Genomic DNA, 23,180 nt, shown 5'->3' with positions numbered 1-23,180 from the left:
GAATGAAATTTAAAAAAAAAAAAAAAAGTCATTTGGAAACTCACCTCACTACCTTCTTTGACTGAATATTTTATTTTCACTAAACTATCTTAGGAACTGAAAGCTAGAAAATTGCTATTTCTAGATGTGTTAATGACCTCATGATTTCCCTTCATGTTCTGCAGTAGCGGCTAAATTAGCAATAAGCACTTTTATGTTCATTGGCTAAGTTAAACCTTTTTAAGACCTGAAATTAGAAACAGAATATAAATTTGAAAGAATCAGTCTGACATGGCAAATCTATTCTCGTTCAAGAACTCTCTTGTACAAAGGAATGCAGGAGGTATTCATGCTTACCAACAATGCTATATGTTTAGATTTTGGGGTTTTTTGTATATGAGACTGAAACATGCTTAGATACTTGGGTTTTAAATGTTAGTGCATTTTTTAAAGATCTATTATTTTCAGTACTTAAGATTAATAACCAAAAAAAGTTATTACAACAATTATCTTAGTTTTAGTTTTGTCATTTAAACACAAACATCCTATAAACAATACTGATTGCTACATTCTTGAATTTCTTTCAATGTCACAAAGATTCTTTAATGAAATATATCACGGGCTTGACTTATACATACATTCTACTGGTAAGTTACCCAACAATTCTTACAAATTAATATTGGAAGCAAGTCTAAATAGTATCAGTAGGATACAGTCAATATGATAAAGACATCCACTTAAAGAATACCCTTAAATGACAAATACATTCAGAGCACTTTTATCAGTTAAATGTTTCCTGGCATTAGTATATGTGAATGATCTATCAATGAATAACTAATCCCATAAATTTCCCTTTAACTCTTCTCAGATTCTTTCTTGAAAGCAAAAAAAAAAAAAAAAAAAAAAAAAGTTATTTAAATGAACCAAGTGTTTAAAATTGATTTGAATTTTCACAAAAGACTAGCTACCAAGCAAAATACTTATAGAAATAAGAACAGCTTCCAGACTGCTTTTTAAATGCTAAGTATATTGTAGTGAAGCCTTAAATAATGCTTAAAACTTAATTTAATGTGCAGGAATATAGCAGTGAAATGACAGTTTTGTTCCAGCTTTTAATTACCCTGTAAGTTGATTAATTTGTTGGAACAAGAATTTCTGGTCATATGCATGCTGGTCCTATGACTAATATTAATCACTTGACTTTCAGAAAAGCATTGCATATGTAAATTAAGCCACAGACTAGGTTAAGTTCTTTTTAATGGATTCTCTAATTAGTATCTTCCTTTCTGTGTTTGAGATAGAAAAAGGTCTTGAAGAACAACCTCAAATCACAGAAATCCAAACTTCTTCAACCACAACACTTTATAATATCTCCACCTTCAATTCAGAATTTTTGGGGAAGTTTTTATAGGTCTGTATAAAGAATGTTCAGTACAAGGTTATTCTCATAGGCCATATACCCTTCTGCAAACCAGTTAGTTGATGACAGTATGGCCATTACCTAAAAAAGCACAATTTGGGGCAAATGAGTACCCAGGGGAAATTACTTGGATGAGGTGGATGAGATGAAGGTGGATGAGGTGAAGTACATGTTCTATTTTGAGTAGAGGGTATAAAAGCTAGATGCAAAAGTATAAGTCTCTGGCTATCACTTCACAAATTACAACTAAACCCACTGAACTTACAAAAGATGCCGGCAAGTAACTCCAAAATATAGTAGTTCCAAGAATAGTTTTCATGTCTGGGGTCCATCTTTTATTCAATAAATTTCCCACCAGTTCAGAGTCCCTGTTTCCTGCTTATCATCCTGGATTCCTTCCTTTCTAGTTGACTCAACACAGACTAAGTTAACAGAAAAGGTAAGCTGTGCTCTTTACTTAAGATATGAAGAACCATAAAAAACATTTGTAAGTAGTCTTTGTACAGTTTTACATTAAGCAGTAGATGTCTATTGTAAAAACAAAACACATTAGTAATTCAAAATCACAGTTGCTAAGGTTTTCTTATTATTTTCTTATCATGATTGTGTAATTCATTTAGCATCTATTTAAGGGTATCTAAATCTAGTAGACTAGTCAGTACATGTGCTTCCCAGGAATTAATGGGAGTAGGCAATTTCCAGAGGTTGAATGACTTAGGAATAGTATGTAGATCAGGTAGGAGGCTGGGAATTCTGACACGTGATTGCAAAGAATGGCTCCTCTTAGAGTAATAATCAAAATTTAACATAGCACAAATAGAGAAGCAACAAACAAGAACAGATACTCAGTCAGAATGTGTGCTCCTTCTAGTACCTGCAGTACTTTCCAGCTGAATACAGATCCATCAAGAATGGATGGCCCTTCAGGACGCCAGAATCAAGCCTAATAGCAGAACACTCGAGAGTCCACATCCTAGGGCCTCAACATCTTTCAGGCCTTTCTAAAGCTACACAGTTCAACTTATTTCTAAGTTCACATATGTATGACTCTTCCCCATGAGCTAAGTTAATGGAAATGAGGCCCTGTTCCTTGCAATCTGAGAACATAACTAAAATAGAATGTCAACAAAAGAGAAAGCCAACACCCATTTTTCACATGATTCAAGTCATATTTTTATAATCCTATCATATATGTAATAGAATTTTACAGATGTTAAAAAAATATTCTATTTGCGGTATTGTAAATTGGTACAACCAATAGAATATCATGTATTAATATCAAACATATGTATACCTACCCTATGACCCAGAACTTTTACAATAAGATAAACATGCAAAAAGTACATACAAATGTTCTCAAAAAACATGTATAAGAATGTTCATGTCAGCACTATTCACAAAAGCCAAAATGAAAAACAACCCATCTACCCATCAACTGAAAAATGGATACATAAATTGTGGAATATCCATATAACAGAAAACTCTAGAAGCACAGGAACAAATGAACTAAAACTATGTGAAACAAGTATTTCAGCCTCTCAAATACAGTGGGAGCCAAAGAAGCCAAACATGACAGAGGATAAAGTGTACAATCCCATTCATAAAAAAATCCAAAACAGGAGAAATGATAGTATTAGAAGTCAGGATGAGGTAGGGCAGTATCTGGAAAAGGGTGCCCCTGGGGCTTTCTAGGATGTTCTATGTTATGATCTGGGTTCTGATCACACAGGTATACTCACTTTATGAAAGTGCATGGAGTTGTACAGTAAAGATGTGTGTGGTTTTCTGTATGTATGTTACACTCCAATGGAAAACTTACATAAACAAAAACACTGAATAAACTAAAAAATCCCTTGGTAAGTGAAGCATCAATAATGCTTCATTGTTTACAGTGTCCTTTCCAACCCATTATCTCTATGGGAATCACAATTCCGTGTAGTAGAATGGTTGTACAGTAATATCTCCAGTTTACATGGGATAAACACCACACACTTTATGAAAGTTACCTCACTTTATTCTCTCAACAACCCCTTGAGGAGACTATTATTCTCCTCTATGAGTTAGTTAAGCAGTCAGTGAAAAGAAAAACCTGTCCAAACTCAGCCTTTCTGTCTTCAAAACCCATTGTTTTTTTCTAAGAAAATTCACTGTTGAAACTTAAGGCTCTGAAAAGTTAAAGTTTAACTTAATTAAACACTAGTCTAACTAGCTAAATTACTGCCACCCCAATCTTCTTTCAATCCAATCATCTCTGGAGAGCAAAACTGACTCAACCTCGTGTAGCACCCCTCAAGCCTGTGGTATCAGATCTCAGTTACCTCTGCAGAAGGTGTTAGAAGCATCGTTATGGCAGGGTTCTCTTAGAATTAATTTATGACAGGATCACCTACAGAACAAACTCCTCCACTTTGTTGCTGCAGTTTTTGTGGCACTGGGGATTGATTCCAGGCATGCTCTACCACTGAGCTCCATCCCCATTTTGAGACAGGGTCTTGCTAACTTGCCCAGACTATCTTCAAATTTGCAATCCTCCACATTAACCTCCCAGGTTGCTGAGATTACAGGCATGAGCCACCACATCTGACAAGTACCTGCTTTCATGTTTATATAACATGGTGCCTGGCACATAGTAAGTTCTCAGTAAATAATTTATTATGGTGATTTGTATTATAACAAGATAAATATTCATAAGACAACTCTAGGTTACATGAGTGGGAACCTCACCCATTTTTCACGACAGTATACAGATGATGTACCTAGCTCATTGCCCAGAACATAACAGAAGCTTAATAAATATTTTCCAATGAATAATTAAATCAGAACACTCAAAACTCAGAAATCTGGGCTTAAAATGTTGTTTATTTAATAAAAGTCTCCAAGATAAAAATGTAAAGTAAATAAAGTGATAGCTGCTTATCCAGCTCACCAGAACTGTGACCTTGAGCAAGTTCATCTTTGTAAACACAAATTTCTTCATTCATAAAATGAGGGTTTAAATCCTGATTTCTCTGGTCCCTTCAAAGTGTAATATGCTGAGGGTGTTAACTTTTCATGGCTGTGACCAAAAATACCTGACAAAAACAACTTAGGGGAGGAAAAGCTAGTCTATCAATCGGCCAACTCCATTGCTCTAGGGTCAAGATAAGGCAGAGGAAGAGCAGCGGGGAGAAAAGCTATCTATGGCAGCCAGGAAGAAAAGAGAAAGGGAAGGGGCCATAGGGAAAATGAACCCTTCTAGGGCATGCCCCCGTGACCTGCCTTCTCCAACCATGCCTAACCTGCCTATAGTTACCACCCTCTTAGTCCATTCAAACTAGGATGGACTGACTAGTTTATATGTTTATAACTTAATCATTTCACCTTGACTATTCCTGCATTAACGGGAGCTTTTGGAGGATATTTCATATTCCAACCATAGCACTAGGACTCCTTGACCACACAGAAAACCCTACAAATGAATATGAAATATCAAAAGTTCTTTTGAAAAGTGAATAATGATATTATGGCAGTATTTTTTCAGAGGTGGGCTCACTAAATTGACCTGGGGGAGGAGAGAATATTGCTAATGTTAACATGAATCTCATTGTTTTTCCTTCTAAACTCCAAAATAAAAAGCCCCGCAATTGAAATGTACTTTGGGATAAAACGAAAGCCTCACTCCTTAACTACCCTACATCATCTCTCATTTAGGTGATTTTCACTGTGTATATACAAAATAAAAAGAATTCTACAGGTTATTGAAGATAATAGGCTGGGTAATTTAACAATGAGAATGTTATGTAGCTATAAATTCACACCCACAAGTATGACTGTGACAAAACCAACAAACCTTACAATGTTGAGATATGAAAGGGATAGTAATTATTAGAGAAAACCACTTAGGTATGATATAACCAAAATGTAGTAAAGAGGTCCTAATCTTACTATCACTGTTATTAGTGCACTATATTTATAAGGTACCCTCTTTTCTCCAGAGACATGGTAAATGCTTATATAAATCAATATATTTAGTCCTAATGGTTTATATTTTCATTATATACATGGGGAAACCAAAATGGTACTGGTTATTCTCTATTTGGCCCTCCCAAATTATTTCCCTTCTCTACCCTGCTCTGTGCCCCAGGAAGCTGACTTTTATGGATCCTGGTTCTCATGTTTCTCTTGTGATTCTGCCAATGGGAGGCTTCAGCTGAACAGAGAAAGATCAGGTCATTGACTCCTCCCCTGATCTCTCCCTGCCTGGTCAGTCTTGAAGTGGCTGAGTTCTACCTAAAGCTATAACTTTTAGAGGGAAGACCCTCACCAGAGCTATATTCTCACTAAATCTGAGAATGAATGCCTCTCCCTCCCCTGGCCTCTTCAGGCTTAGGGGTGGCAATGGTTTCCTTCTGTTGCTAATTCTTGGGTGATTGACCACCATTTGTTGGTTCCTTTCCACCCACACATTGTTGAGTGTGTCAGTTGTTAGGTAAAGGTTGTTAGAGAGTGAGGTGATAGAAACAAGGGTGATAGTACACCTTGGATTAGGTGAATGAGTACACATGAATTGCGGAGGGCTGGGTTCATTTTAAGTCTTTAGGGGAGCTACACAGCCAGCTTCTCTGTTGGGCTTAAACTAACTGGAGAGAAAAGCTTTTCTGAACCTACATCATCCTCAGTTCTGATTTTCTATGTTGTCAGAGACATAGGAGGACCCCATGACAGGAGGAAGTGGTTTGGATGGGCAATAGGTATAGTGCTATAAAATAGGCTAGAGATCAAGAAGAGACAAGTGATGATTTTACCAGATGGCATCTCAGACATCTATGAAAGCATTACTGTGTACTGTCTGCTACCTACACGCATATGAACACACACACACACACACACCTCACAGACTTGGCAACCATGATCATAAAGTCTCCAGGGAACCCAACATCATTCTTGTTATGATTTGGATGTGATGTATTCCCCAAAAGCTCATGTGTGAAACAATGCAAGAAAGGTTAGAGGAGAAATGATTGGGTTATAAGAGCCTTAACCCAATCAGTGAATTAATCCTGTGAAATGGTATTAACTGAGTGGTAACTGAAGGAAGTTAGGGTGTGGCTGGAGGAAGGGCACACTGGGGGCATGTCTTTGAGTTATATATTTTGTATCTGGTGAGTGGAGTCTCTCTGCTTTCTGATCATCATGTGAGCTGCTTCCCTCTGCTGCCATGATGTTCTGCCCCAGTTCAACCCCCGAGGAATGAAGCCAGCAGTCTATGAATTGAGAACTTTAAAACCATGAGCCTTCAAATAAACTTTTCTCCTCTACAGTTGTTCTGATTGGGTCTTTTAGTCACAGCAATGTACAAGCTGAGTAAAACAATTCTAAAAGATATACTTATTGAGAAGAGTAGAGTAGATATCTGGTTCTTTGCAGTTCTCATTTTCTAAACCAGTCCTCCCACCGCAGGCTTTAATATGCATATGCGCGCGCGCGCGCGCACACACACACACACACACACACAATTTCATACAGTAAACAACATATGCCCTGCTCAATTTCACTCAAGGAAACTCCCAGGAAAAACTGAGTAAATAAGCATAGTTTTCTTTCCATTGGCCTTAGTTTCCACTTTCTCTATCCCTTAGCATTACTCTCTACTACCCAAATCAAGCCACCTCATGCTTTTTCCTCCACTTGCCTTAACAAATTCTGAGCTCTTAGCAATTTATCCACCATATAAACTATGGTTGAAAAGAGGAATACCAAGGAGGTATTTATACTTTAACATAAAACAATTATGGTCTAAAGTATTACTCAATAAAATATTAAAAACAGAAGTAAGGGAAACAGCTTTTAGTGTACTCTTCTGGGAGGAAGGGAACTCTTCCCATGGCTCCTGAAATTTCACTGCTTGGGCCACAAGTAGGCCAGACAAAGGCAAGGCCTTCTTTCCTCAGTGTTCTCTCTCCCATGTCACCACTCTGAGGGTTCATGAAATGGAAGATAAAGGTCATGAATGGCGTGACTCCTCAAACCTATAATGGATTACTCAGGGTATTAATCTAGTGAAATTCCAGAAACTGGGTAGTTTCTTTACACAAAAAAACAGAAGGAATGATTCAAGTCTGCACTGCTGTAGTCTACCTGACCCAGAGTGCACAAAGGCAACAGAGACCTGTGTTGAATGTGAATAGGGGAGACCACCCAAACCCAAGAAGAAGCTGCATTAACAAATAACCCTCCCTGCTACATGTAGCTTCAGCACTGGAGGGCAGCATGGCTGTGGGTTATAAGAAAGTCATCACCTGTCATTTCTAATCACTAGAGGCTGACCTCAGCACACCACAGGAAACCACTCAGCTGCCACTTGAGCTTCCCCCCAAGACCAGAAAAGAGAGGAAGTGGGAGTGGCTTCTGTGGACTTAGCAGCTCACACAGGGCACAGGTGGAAAGGGGAGAGACACCACCACTGGAGTATGGGTCAGCTTTACCTACTGGTTCCCTCCTCCCCACAAAAATGCTATCTATCATGCCTAACAGAACAGGTTCTCAACATTCAATGAGAAAAAACAAAAAACAACAACAAAAATCTACACTAAAAATATTTTGCAATCAAGTATGGTTCAGGTAATAGAATAAAACACATGGTCTTCCTATCTTCCTCCCTTTCCTCTCCACTGCCTCACCTCTGACCATGCAAGACTCTTCTAAACTCCAGTAGAGCAGGGACAGACTCTCCTCCAGTGCACTAATGGGACCCTAACAGCATTAAGGTAGCCTTAAAAGCAATCAAAGTACTCTCATGCCCCCATGCAATTTGGATTGCCTTACTAGTAAATTAGAGAGGCTAAAAAAACAGGATGTATTCTGATAACTACCGATTTGTTCAACTGATTATTTCTCTCTGGGAGGAGTGTTATTTTTCTTTCTTTAAACTGTATTATGTAAGCCTGAAAAAAAATGCTCACCAAGGAGTTTCTGTAGAAACAAAGTAACCGTGCACATAACTATCCTCGTGGGCAATTTTTTTAACTAATAAAGTTTATTTTTCAGAACAAAAAGCTGCACCTGAATTACAGAGAGTTCCTACATATTACCTCTCCCACCACGTCCCTCCACTAAATATTTTGCTTTAATGTGGTATATCAGTATTGATAAGGCAATATTGATACATTACTAACTGAAGTCCATAGTTTACATTATGGCTCTTTTTGTGTCATGTAGTTGTATGGGTTTTGACAAATACATAATGACATTTATCTAGCATATCCACAGTACCATACAGAAGAGTTTCACTGCCCTAAAAGTGCCCTGTGCTTCACCTATACAACCCAACTCTCTCCTGTACTCCTCTTACCAGGGGCAGACACTGACCCTTTCACTGTCTCTATAGTTTTGCCTTTTCCAGAATGTCATGTATTTAGAATGATACAGCATGTAAGTTTTATACACTGGCATTTATCACTTAGCAATATGCATTTATGCTTTCTCCATGTCTTTTTTAATTCAAAAGCTCGCTCCTTATTGTTGTAACACAAGTTTCACTGTACGGTGTACCACAGTTTGTTTACCCACTCACCTATTTAAAGACATTTTGGATGCTTCCAGTTTTGGGTTATGCATAAAGCTTCTACAAACATCTGTGTGCGGGTTTTTGTATGGGCATACGTTTCAACTCATTTGGATAAACACCCAAGGAGCGTGACTGCCAGATCACAAAGACTATATTCACAAGCAAAATTTTTACATGCATACTAAAGTATTCAGCACTGGTGTACCAACAGGCTGCATGGCACAGCAAAAGGAGCATACCCTCTGCAACTTAATAGCAATACGATCATCAGCAAATAACCTGAGCTGTTTCCTCATCTGCAAAATGGAGAGTGGTGTGGTTCACATGAGAGAATGTACAGGAAAGTGCAGAGCAGCCCACCGTCCAGCACAGAGCAGGCACTCATTAATGATAGCTATTATAATCAATACTCAAATCAAATCAATCCACTACTACAACTTTACAGTTTCTTCATTGTAAAAGTCAAGTTCCTCCTAGTCTAAAAGAGAAAAATACCTATCCTAGTCCTCATCTACCATTCTATTCTAGTTTTCCTCTTTCCATCTTCCCTTTACACTGTTTTTTAAAAAGTAGTTCCTAGCCTATATTTCCCTTTCACTCATTCTCCCATTGAAATTGGTTTTTTAATCCCTACAATTTCACCAACAGCACCAAATATCTTCTAGCTTCCAAATCCAACTGGTACTTTTCATTACATATCATACCTAATTCCTGAGCAGTAATTAATAGTTTTAACTTATTTATTGGCTTCCATGAACCACTCTCTCCTAATTCTTCACTTGCCTCTCTGGCTAACCTTCCTGGTCTCTTCTCTTCCTGGTCACTTCCTTGGCCCTCCAATCTTCCCATGTATTCTCCTAGCTGACTTCATTGCCTCCTGCAGCTTTGACCCCTGTGCAGTACCAATGTCTTCTTAACCTTCATTCATGGCCTGGGTCTCCCCTGTGAGTGCCAAACTCATAAGTGCTACTGACAGGCACCTCAAACTCTACATAACTCATCATCTCCTTCCATTATACCTCTCCTCCTTTCCTTTCCCATTTCACTCCACCCTGCACAAACCTGGTCCTCCTCCAACACTCCCTGTCTTTTCCTACTATGTGATATCCAAGCAGAAACCTTGTCATCATTTTCATTTCGCAAATCTAAAAATATCTGCATATGTACTTATTTTTCCCCAAAATCACATTTCCTACGCACAAACTCATTTGATAATTTAAGTATCTTTCAACTTTCATAAGATGTCCATTTACCTCCAAGACACAAGCTCTTCCATTCATCCCATGGAGTTATGCATACGAGGTGGCAAGCCAAAGACAGAACCAATCAGAGAAAAAGACATCAGGTGGCCACCTGGCCTCATGCATCAGATAAGTTATTTGCTCCTGCACATTAACCATCTTGGGTATGGATTTCAATTTTGTGCCTCAGCAAAATTGCCATTATCCCATGCCATGGATGAAGCTGGCACTGAGATATGGGCTTCTCAAATACCAGGGATGCTCCAGTCCTGGCCCTCCCTTGATGCCCTTTCTTCTCATGGTTACCTCCTTCTCCTTGGTTGCACCGCTACTGCCTACTAAACGCTCATCACCCACCTCAAGTCATCCCTGTAGGTCCCCTCTATGGTGTTCTCATTATACTGTGTATCTCCTATCAAACATGCACATTATCTTAATTTTTATTTACTTGTTTCTCTCCCTCTATTGGACAGCAATCTCCTTAAGCAGGGGATTTTGCCTTTCATTTCAGATTTCCCAGTACCTGGTGTAACACCTGGCACATAATACACTGTCTCAATCAATATTTCTAGAAGTGTGGAAGAAAGAGAAAGGGAGGAAAGGGAAAGAATAAACAGTTTCATTCTCAAATGGATTCATTCTAAGAGATTCACATGAGGGAACAGGGTAGACCTTACCTACAACAGTATCATATAAAACTACAATAGTAACACAGAAAAGGCTAACATTATGAAACAGGGCAAAATGCTAACATATCCACACCAAACAGGACAAAAACTAGTATCTGTAATTTATTTAAATCATGGATATGTGCCAGAAGTTAAGGTTTCAGAATTCAATAAACCTTCTTAAAACCTGAAAATTATGAAGTAAAACATTGTGGGGAAATGCTTGAGAAATGACAACCTCCTGCCTTGTTTCTGAATACATATAGCAGTATCCTCTTTCTTTATTGGTTCTCTGACCAAATAAGGAACCCAATTCCAAGAAAACATCTGCTTCATGGATCACATATGCCATAGTTTGGATCTTCAATATTTGCCAAAAGCCCATGTATTAAAGTCTTGGTCCTCAGAGTGGTATTATTGGGAGGACAGAGAGCCTTTAAGAGGTAGAATTCAGAAGGAGGTCTTCAGGTCATTGGAGGCGTGCTCTTAAAGGAATTGCACCCCTCTTCATGCTCTTTTGCTTCCTGCCTATGAGATGGGTATTTTTTTCTCCAACACATGCTCCCACCATGATGTGCTGCCACACCACAAGCCAAAAGCAATGGGGCCAACCAATCATGGACTTGAACCTCCAAGGTTGTGAGCCTTTTCACTTTATAAATTGCTTACTTTGGGTATTTATTATAGAGACAGTAACTGTCTAACACAACACACGAGAAAGAAAATGGCTTAAAGCTGATTCTAAAATAGAGTCTGAAATTAGACTTTTATAATTAGAACAGATTAACAAAAGTAAACAGATGAGGTATGAAATGCTTTATTCTAAGGAAGATACTCTATAGAATGGACCTGGAATCAAACAAGAATATATCTACAATGAACTTTATCTCTAATTCAGGCATACTCTTTTGAGTTTTGAACTTTTTATTTGCCTAATTTAGATTTTAGCTACTTGAAGCTACACAATACTTGGATAATTTCATGGAAATCATGCATTATCCTAATTGGCTTGAAACTCTATATTGGAAAAGTTTCCAAAAAGAGCATATCTCATATCCTCAAAAACAAAGTGACCCTAGGACTAAGTATATGACTCCATGATAAAGTACTTGCCTGGCATGTGTGAGGTACTGGGTTTGAATACGCAGAACAACAAAAATATAAATAAAGTGATCCTAAATAGAAAGCAGTCTTGCCCATTTCCCACCCAGATGACCTCCCAAATACACAAATTTTTAGGGATATAGATTGTTTATGATGTTTATAACAGGATCTTAAAATAGAACTAGTTTAGTAACATTTCTGCTAAAGTTCCTAGACTACAGCTATTAAATTCCAGACAAAGGTGTCATACCACTGTGCAAGATTTGCCATTTCATGGCTTTTGTCTTTTATCCTCACCCCTACTGAGGACATAAAAGGGTTAGTAGTTGGGGATTAAAGAAGACTATCTAGAGAAAGCAATTAATTAGTGTGCTGTGAGTCTGAACTTGCCCTTTACCTCAAGCCTAGGGTAAACAGCTTCAATAAAATTACATAGTGTTAACAAGAGTTTCCTGGACATGGTGAAATGGCCACTGACTAACAGATCTGAGAACCTTCTAGGGCACAAAACTTACTGAAGCCACCTAGAGCAGAAGAGAAGGGGCTGTGGTTTGAGAAGTATCTGTACTCCCAACAAGGGTGGAAGGCCCTGTGGACCAAATAGAACTCCACTCATCCACTAGTATCTTGTGTGTCAATGAAAGCCAGCCTCCCACTGTGCATCCTACTCTGTGCCCTAGAAACTGATCTCTATGGACTGCATCATAGATTTCCACCTAAGTTGGGCCAACAAGAGGTACCAGAAAAAGATCAGAGCAAGGTAGCAGAGCAGAGAAAATAAGTTATCTATTCCCCAAGTACTTTCCCTGCAGGCTAGTGTTAGTACAGAAATCCACATCCCCTTGCTGGGCAGTCCTCCCCTTGGACTCCCTAGGCAATCTAGCACCACTCCTTTTCCTTATCCCCTCAGGCCTAGTAGTCCTAATGGCTCTAGTCTGTTAACTCAGGGTGTTTCAACACCCTTGGTTGGTATCTCTTAACCCTGCCACACTTCTGACATTCCCTCCACCACACTCTCAATTCCTCTGTCAGAATGTATCCTTCCAAGACCCTGATAATAAAGCATACAGCAGCCAACATGGGGTCACCTAAGATCCTCTCCAAGAATGCTGATGCTCAGCAACAAAATACAAACAACTTAATTAGAGAATGAGCAAAGAATCTGAATAGACATTTCTCCAAAGAAAATATACACGTGGCCACTAAGCACATGAAAAGATGCTCAACATCACTAGCCACTAGGGAAATGCAAATCAAAACCACAATGAGATAACATTTCATACCCATTAGGATAGCTGTTATTGAAAAAAAGAAGAAAGGAAGAAAGGAAAGGAGAAAGGGAAGAGGAAAGAGGGAGGGTAAGAAAGAAAAAGGGAGAGAAGGAAGGGAGGAAGGAAAAAAGAAAGGAAAGAAAGGGGGGGAGGAAAAGATGAGAAAATAACAAGTGTTGGCAAGCATGTGGAGAAATTGGAGCTTGTGGGAATATAAAATGGTGCAACCATTAGAAGACAGTGTGGCAGTTCCTCAAAAAGTAAACATGGAATTACCATTTGATCGAGCAATTCCACTTCTTAGTATATGCCCAAAAGAAAGACAGAGAGAGAGAGAAAACAATGACTCAAATAGACATTTGCATACCCACATTCAGGGGCTTGGGTTACAACTCAGTAGAACATTTGCTTTGCACACCCATGTTCAAAGTAGCATTATTCATAGAAGTTGCAATAGAAACAACCCAAGTGTCCAACAGTAGATATGGCTAAACCAAATGCAGCATATACACAGACTGGAACATCATGCAATCTTTGAAAGAAGGAAATTTTGACACATCACAACACAATGGAACCTTGAAGACATTACACTATGTGAAACAAGCCAGTCATTAAAAAAAAAATGCTATATGATTCCTCTTTACAACAGTCTTGGAATAGTCAAATTCCAAGACAGAACACAGAATGATGGTTTCCAGGGACTGGAAGGAAAGAGAGTGGGAAGTTATTATTTAATGAATAAAGTGAGTTTGGGGATAAATAGTGGCAATGATTGCACAACAATGTAAACCATAGAACGGTGTACTTTTAAATGGTCAAAACGGTAAATTTTGTTATATATTTCTATTACCACATTTTAAAAAAAATGGATACCTAGAAGATGAGCAAAGCATCATGAGAGATGAGTCATGAGAAATGCTTTCACTCATGTGACAAGATTGCAGATGAGAGATTCCAAGTGATAGAGAGACTTCCAGGACCCACAGAGGAGAGTGAGCACTTTTTATTCATCCTTTCCTCTATGACAACATACCCCCACCATGCTTCAAAGTAAGCAAGCTGGGAGAGAGGAAGTGAGGAAGTATAAGTACTGAGTGGGAGAGACTTCTCAGTATGTCTGCCCCTAGAGCAGCCATTCTGCAACAGTCTTGTGCTAAGAGAACGGGGAAGCTTCAACTTCAATAAACTTTGAAGTTCAGGACAAATGTCCTGGACTGAACCAATTACTAAATAAAGACTGTGTTTCAAAACATTTCAGAGGAAGCAGAAATGACTGAAAGAATCATGAGTCTATATCTAAATTTCAACCTAGAGCTAGAATAAATAAGAAAACAATAAATTTAAGAGGAAAAAAAGTGTGTGACAAAAATAAATTTGCTTTATGGTAACCCTCTGTGTTTGTTAGGTTCTCCAGAGAAATGGAACCAATGGAACACATACATAGAGAAAAATTCAGGGGGTGGGTATTTATGCATACATAGTAACTTCATGCCATTATGGAAGTTGAAAAATCCAGTTATCTGCCCTCTGCAAGCTGGAAACCCAAACAAACCAGTACTATGAGTCAGTCTGAGTCTGAAAGTCTGTGTCATGGTGTTGATCACAGTCCCAGGGTAAGAGAAGATGACATGAGATGACATGACATGAGAAGAGAAGAACCAGCTGAAATAGGAAGGTAGGAAGCAAAGGGGTGAATTCCTCCTTCCTCTGCCTTCTTGTTTCTGTTCTATGATGGTTCTCAACAGACTGGATGATGCCCACCAACATTGAAGGACAATCTCCTTTACTACATCTACCTATTCAAATGACTAGGTGTTTCATCCAGAAACACCCCACAATAGACCCAGAAACAGTGTTCGATTTGAACACCCCATGACCTACTCAAACAGACATAAAATTAACATTCACTCCTTCCATGACTAATGCTTGCTCAAACCTAAAATTATAGATTAGCTTTGAAATATTATAAATTCCACAAGAAAATTTTATTCAGATTCCACTTCAGTTCTCCAAAAATCACACTCTCACATCTGTCTAAATTGTTAGATGAACTTTTTCTGAACCTACCCTCATTGGAAATTTTATTTAAAGTTGTGAATTCCCAGTCATATTAAGTTAAGGGAATTGCTTTCATTTTGTCTTGAAGTATGAACTTGTGATATCCAGAATATAAATACCTACTGCACTGCTTTAAAAGGCATGTTTATAATTATATCCAGCATCTTGCAATGAAAATGTGTAGCTCTAAGAATAATAACAGAAACTATATCAATTTATTTCTCCCTTTTTCTTACCCACCATGTCTACACACTTCTATGAGCAAATAAAAGTAGCACTGATTGAAGTCACTCAAATCTGATGTGTCTCTCCAAAGAATATTTTGCTGCTCAAAATAAAGTAATTCAGTGAGCAGCATTCTACCAACTCAAAGGACTTTATAAGGATTCCAATATAAGGTGATCCCAATAGGCATAGGCAGAAACTGAAAGTAAAATAGCACTCCAGATTCAACACTATCTTGAGCAAAATAGGATTCTTGATCTGTCATCTCTTATCAGTAGATCTCCTCTTTACATTTGTCCTTCATGTGTTGTATTGGTCTCTGTATATACTGTGCAATACCTTAGAGAGTCTCCAAGTAGATTCCAGGTGAGAGTCTGGGGAGATGTTTCTGCTTAGGAAGGTTTTGATTCTCTCCTGGGCAAATAACTGCAACTATTCACAAAGGCCTCTGAGAATGAGCCATCCCTAAACACTTTTAAATATATATCATCATCTTCACACCAATCCCCCTGGTAAACTATGGAAATCATATTTTTAAAATGCAGACTCTCTCACCTAGGAGTCAAAGTCCTTTACAATTCAGTACTTACTAACCTGTGCAGCTCTCCCTCCCAGTCAGGAAGTTTATATACTTCAGTCACATTTGTTTCTTTAGTTTACTGCCAATGTGTCTGTTCTGCCACAAGCCCTCTCTATAGTAACTTCTACCCTTCTACCATCCATTGATATTTCAAATCCTACTCATCCTTCAAGGTCTAGTTCAAATCCTGGTCCTCAATCCTCAGAAAGTCTTTCTCCAGATCAAACCAGTACAAATGTCTCTTTCCCTAACCCATGAAAACACTTATCACACGGGATTGTCTTATATAGACTATTTCCTACCTTCCTTTCCTACCTCTCCAACTAGGTCGAAAGCAACCCAAAGGCAAAAATCAGTGATACTACCTTCAGATATTCCCCACTTCCTGTATGGAGCCTACACATAGCAAATTGACAAACAATTCCTGTGTGAATGAATAATAACAAGGACAGCAATTAGTTATCTGGAAATGTTTTCATCAAATATTTTATTTTTTATTATGCATTTTGAATCTCAATTCTTTATTATAGTTCATTCTTTATTATAGTTATTTTTTCCTGTTCCCAATTAGTGTTTTCATTCAGTAGAATATAACTTATTTCCTTGGATTTGAATTATATAACCCATCAGAAAAAGTAAGTGATACACTCTGTGCTCCACTCGGCCCATCTGTATACCTGACTCCCTTTCTTATCGCTGGATAGATCCCACCATCAATTCCTTTGAACCACCTACACTCAGTCTCTGCATGCTGCTCCGTGTGACAGACAAGGCCTGTTCACTCTTGCCTGCACTTCTCTTCCCAGTCTATCAGTATACATTCACACTTCTCTACTGTTACCTCCCTTTCCCTCAGAGTCTCATAGACATGCTATTGCCTAACATGGGCCCTTCCATGAAAGAGGTGTTCATCACAAACCTGATGATGCTAAGGAGAAACATTTTTGCTTTGAAAGCTGAAACTGTCTCAGTGCTGAAATTTGTTCAAAACTGTGTCTTCCAGTGAACTTCTCCACTGCAAGAAAATAACTTCATTTATTCAATTTATAGGGATCCATGTTTTCTAAACTGAACCTACAGTACACGGTCTTATGCTTAGCCTGGTTATGAACTATCTCAAATCAGGTTCATATGGCATAAACAAGATATGCATAGCAGATATTCACTAAAACATTATGCATTCATTAAAAAGTACTCATCATCTCATCTCTTGACTAATTACTATCCCCTTGCTAGTCCTCTATTTTCAGTAACAATGATAATCCGCCATGATGCGAAAGCACAAGAAAGATCTCTGTTTTGGGATAACAAGTTCTAATCTTGGTGCTGCCAAATTAACTTACTACTGTACTTGAATCTCATTTCCTCATTCACAAAGTAACATATTCAAGTCTAGACTCAGGGATAGAACTTCAAATGCTTGTCAAGAGCTAGGCAAGTGCTATAAATGATTGGAGAAGGGTCTGGCTGGCAGGACAACAGAGAAAGGTAGAGACTGATAAAAACCAGTAAGTAAATGCCCCTCTCAAAGAGACAGCTGCTGTTTAAACCCAGTCTACTGCCTCACAGGAGTGTGGACCCTCTGACTTTCCTAAGGCACCTGAAAATTAGGATCTATTTGTGACATTACTTGACAGCTAATTCCAGGTATTTTGAAAAAATAAAACTATTTGCAGGGAAATATTATCTAGTCTTAGCCAAATACATCCGCAGGCCAGACGAGACCTGTGGGTCAATAGTTTATAACCTCTGATTTAAGTGACTTTATGTTTCTTTCTAATATGAAATTCTTTTTCCCCCTGTGGATGCTTATTTGATAAATTAATAAGATTTTATATTTTACCCAATTTTCAATAAACTATCTGAAAGAAAACTCAGGCAAAATGACATGGCAAAAAAACATAAGATGCAAAGTTGGAAGACAAATTAGAGTTCCTCCTTCACCCTTAAAGTTGGGAGGCCTTAGACAAGTGGCCTATCTTCTTGAAACCTGACATTTTCATCATCTATAAAATGAGCATAATTTCTACCCTTCTAACTTGTAAGGAGGTTGTGTTGTTTGACTGAAACTGTGTACATGGAAGCACTTTACAAACTCTAAAACACCAAACATTTCTCGGGAATGATGACTGCATTGTCTACCTCCCCAGAGATCAATTAAGGAGAACAAAAGACCTTGGGATGGCAGAATACCACTTATGAAAATGAAAGGGAAACTTCTCAGAACCTCCAGTAGAAGCCAAGAATTGTTCCAATGTTAAATCTATCAGAATTATCAAATTGAGTGGAATGTAGTTTCGAACCTTCAATAATTTGTAGCACACACAGCCTCATCTAGTTTTGCCCACCCTGTCACCTACAGTATCCACTGTAATAACCAGGTAAAATCCGGAATCTCTAGATATCCCTTGTAATATCCAATTGCAATCTTATAGTTCAGAATTTCGTATGATTAACAAAGACCTGTTAAGAATGATTGAATCCACACTTTGTAATGAAAGTTCTTAATAACTTTCCTAGCTGTGGGCTGGTAAAAGATGCCAAAGAGTGAAATCTGATACTACACTCTAGTGCCTCCCCACTTTGAAACCGAGCCACTAAAAGTTTTGTTCCTGTCCAAACCCCCTTCTATAGGTCCTAGATTTATTATTCCCAACAGTTACAAAGGAGTCATGACTAATCACAGACATTCCTTAGACTTCTCTGGTTAACCCTGGGAATAGCTAAGTAATGCTGTAGTCTACTTGTAAGGCATCACACTCAAAACTGATCCTCCCATTTGTATAAACCATGACACTTCATAATACTGATTGCACAATTCCCTGGAAACAGCTTAGATCAAGGGTTGGCAAGATTTTTCTGAAAAAGGCGAGACAGTAAACATTGTAGGTCTTATGGGTCATGTCTATGTCACAACTATTCTATCATGGAAGCATGACAGTCATCATAGACAGTACCTAAATACTATGGCATGGCTGTGCTTTGATAAAACTTCAATTACAAAATAGGCAGATAGTTTGCTGTAGTTTGCCCACATCTGGCTTAGACCATTCACTTCATTATATATGAAGTGAGCTATTTCAGTATCAGATGATATTGAACTATTGAAGAATTATTTTATGAAAATGAATGCCAAATGTAACTAACAAAGCACTGCAAGATGTTCTGCATGATAAACTCTGCTTTCTTCTCAAAGCTACCTTTATGAGGTGGTTGTTTGGTTTCCCATTCTACAATTGAGGGAAGTGAACTTAGCAAGCAATAGACTCAGAGTCACAAAGCTAGTGGGTTACAGAACCAGGATTTCACCCTAGGTTTCTATGATGCTACCTTGCCCTTCCACCAAAGCATTCAGCCACCATGTGGTATACTAGGGAATTTCTAAATGCCTCTAAATTTCTGAATTCATCAGAGATATAGACACTTATTAAACTTTCATTAAAGAACACTCACAATGAATGTGAGTATTTTTTAAAATTTTAGCTGAAATGAATCATGCTTAAAAGGAAGAATCCTTCTATATCTTGGCTAGGCCTATTAAATTTTACTTATAAAGTTCCTCATAGAAGAAGCTAATGAAGCAAAAACAGGCCTCTTTCTAAAGCACTAGACTTTTTAAAGTAAGTCAAATTATTTTTCTGATGGTTTAACTACCTTCTCACGCTCTTACTACAATGTCAACAGAAACATTCAGCTTTTTCTTGCACTTAAATTAGACATAAAAATCTATTTTGCAAATTTAACCAAGTCAATGTTGCGGACCACCCAGGAGACAACTATTAATGGGGAGGAAAAAAACCTCATTATTAAAAAAATCTAAATGTTTAACAGGAGAAAATTGTGAACATGATACTATTTCTACAGAATATCTGGTATGGCACATTTAAATACATGTTTTAAATGTATTTTCTTAATATTGAATGTGTTTTTAAGAATATACCTTTAAGTTCCTTGAAAATCAGAATTGGTCTACTGCTAAAAGTTTTGTTCTACATATGAACATACCTTCTATGGTGCTAGAAAAAATTAGTTTCAAAAGTGTTTAAGATAACTAAAGTTCTCTCATTATAAATTACCATAAGAGATAAATGGAAAATTAGTTAAGTAACTCAAAAGAATTTCTTTGTCTCCTAATAAGTAATATGCCTTTAGCTACTGAAGTGTAGAAAGCAAAACATGTTGAAACAAACCATTAAAGCATGTTTAGATTTTCAAGAAATGGAAAGTACCCGTTTTCCACAGATCTGCCTAATCACTACACTGACTAATAAAAACAAATCCCAAAAGTCCTTCAGCAAAGCAAGATTTGCACTTTGATAACAAACTAGATGAAGCTTAATATAAATACAACTGGTAGTTGTGTTCCAGTTATGCCTCCCTTGAAGGGATGTGGAAGATGCAACTGATAAAGTAAAAACAAAAACCTGGGAAGGATAATCTGACTGTAACTAGAGGCTGCTTTGACTAGAGGGTTCAGTGCTATGTCACAATGAAAATATTATATTTGACTCATCCTTCTGCAATTCCTTTTTCATTGGTACAGATCTGGGTATTACCTTACAGAACAGATGCATAGACGTGAAGTGTGTGCTGGCAGAAGACTCAAAATCCAACACACAAGATAGCCAAAATTATATCTTCAGAGAATAATCGTAATTCTAACTCCATCCCTGCAGGCCTCATTGCTTTGATCCCTTTGAAATGTTAACCTTTTATCTTCTTTCTATATTCAGTGCCTAGCACAGGGCCTGGCAATGATAGTAACAATAAGTAACATTAATTCTATCCAACAAGTCTTTCGCAGAAAATGCTTATTTACTCTTCCAAACAACCTATTATTACTAAATACTCAGTAAATTTTAAGTGAAATAACAAATATATCAAACCATATGTTTGTAAATCATACCTTAAATGAAATAAGGGGTTCACTCTTGCAAGAAGCTCCTTGGCAAGCTCATTTATAAGCCCAAGATCAACTTTGCAATGCAATCAGTCCACTACCTTCTCACTTTAACAGAGGTATAAAGGGGAAAGAAAATATTATATGAATGATAAGCTCAAATCTCTTCTATCAAAATGGTAAATTTGTAGGATACATTTTTGTCATTTCCATATTAAAATTAAGCCAACAGTCATTTAAGAAAAAGATATAAACTTAAATGTTAGAAAGGTAAAATTATTATTCTGAAAAACATTAAGACTTCAGTCAACAAATTCTTGAGGCTCTTTTTTTCTTCATAGAAGACAGCTGACTTGCAGTTAAGGACAGAAGCAAGATCCTTTAAGGCTCTCAGGCAGGCTTATAGTTACTGAGCAAGTCATTCAACCCACCTCTTTGGATCACAGCTACCACTCAGCTATTATTATAACTAATTATAAAGGCTTCATTCCAAATTAAAATGACCAAAATATTTGGATAAGTAATAGGGCTGTGGGTATAGCTTAGTGGTAAAGTACCTGCTTAGAATTTGTGAGGCCCTGGGTTTGATCCCCAGCACAAAGAAAAGATAAATAAAGATTATAAATGCATAGCTCTAAGCAAACATACAAGTCTGTCAAGAAATGCTACCCAGAATCCCATCACTTCAAAGCTGTGGTCTTTGATAAGAACTCACATTTATATCACAGAAGAAAACAAAACAATGATTAAGACCCACTTAAATTATGAAGTGGTATATTAAAGTTTATACATATACAAGTTCCCGTAACTGATTATTAACCAGAATGATCTTTAGCTTTCAAACTTACGGGGCCCATAAAATTTGGATTAAACTGAGGAGGAATGATAAGAGTTGGCCTAGTACCAGATAAAAAGAAGGAAAGAAAGAAAGAAAAAAGTAGAAAAAGAGATTAATTTCTTAGTATGGTGGAAGTTTAAAGACAGTTAAAGATTCAGATTTCTCTACTATTCTTCATCAAATTCCTTACTGTTCTGAGATTATGGACTTGAATTTGGAAGCTGGGCATAAACAGAAATGGAAATAAGTGAAAACAGGAAGCCAAAAAGATAGTAGATCTATACAAAGGCCCCTTAAAGTATATAGTCTTTTTATTTGGTTTGTCAGTTTTAAACTTCTAAATATGTATAAATTCTTGTGGTTAAAGCTCATCCAGTTAAATAAAAACTTGGACAAGCTGAGCATGTTGGTGAATGCCTGCAATCCCAGTGAGGTTGAGGCAGGAGAATCACAAGTTCAAGACCAGCCTCAGCAATTTAGTGAGCCCTAAACAACTTAATGAGATCCTATCTTAAAATAAAAAATCAAAAGGACTGGGGATGTGGCTAAGTGATTAAGCACCCCTGGGTTCAATCCCTAGTACCCAAAAATGAGAAAACAAAAAACAAACAATAAAATCCTCAGACAAATAAATGAATTCACATATTTGGTATGCCAGACTGGATTAAGAGTGTTTTTTTTTTTTTTTTTTTTTTTTTACTTTCCCACAGTTAAATACAAACTGCTCACCTGAATTAAACCATTGCTTCTTAACACTTAAAAATTAAATCTGTACTACAAAGCCTTTTTTTCTAAATTAAAATGACCAAATATATTACTACATATTTCTAAATACATATAAATACAAATATATTATAAATATACATTTTTTAAGCAAAGATGCAAGTAATGCTACCAAAAAACCAATTACTTGTAATTTTGGATAAGATGCTTGGCCTTTGCTCATTTGTAAACTGAGACAATTGGATTAGAAGATTCCTTCCAAGCTTCTTTCTTAGAGTATAGCCCTAACATTCATCCCGACAGTATAGTCTAACCTTCATCATGCCCCTAGTTTAAAAGATCTTTCTATATATGGATTTCTTGTGCTGATTACTGTGGATAAATTCATTCTAGAAGGTAGAAGTTCCTTTCTAGAACAGATACACACTTCAGTCCCTAATGAACTTTTCACTCCCTTTAACTGTTAGTCTCATCTACATCTCCATCTAGTTGGGCATGGTGGCACATGCCTGTAATCCCAGCTACTGAAAGCCTGAGGCAATTTAGTGAGTTCAAGACCAGCCTCAGCAATTTAGTAGAACCCTATCTCCAAAGGATTAGGGATGTAACTCACTGGTAGAGTGCTTG

At 37.4% G+C, this 23,180-nt stretch overlaps 1 protein-coding gene and 1 long non-coding RNA gene across 3 annotated transcripts in view; both read right to left on the bottom strand.

Annotated features, from left to right (window-relative positions):
• Positions 1 to 23,180, bottom strand: part of PLCL1 (phospholipase C like 1 (inactive)) — a 338,334-nt gene that overhangs the window by 147,829 nt on the left and 167,325 nt on the right. The window lies entirely within an intron of this gene.
• The window catches only part of LOC306656963, a 174,101-nt gene continuing 151,780 nt past the window's right edge, over positions 860 to 23,180 (bottom strand). Inside the window, exon 3 of the long non-coding RNA XR_013762681.1 lies at positions 860 to 23,176. This is a non-coding gene — a long non-coding RNA (uncharacterized lncRNA). The remainder of the gene's footprint in view (positions 23,177 to 23,180) is intronic.

Source organism: Sciurus vulgaris, assembly GCF_902686455.1.
Source record: "Sciurus vulgaris genome assembly, chromosome: 3".
Lineage (NCBI taxonomy): Eukaryota > Metazoa > Chordata > Mammalia > Rodentia > Sciuridae > Sciurus > Sciurus vulgaris.
The sequence above is the reverse complement of the archived record's forward strand: the minus strand, read 5'-3'. Positions and strand labels throughout refer to the sequence as shown.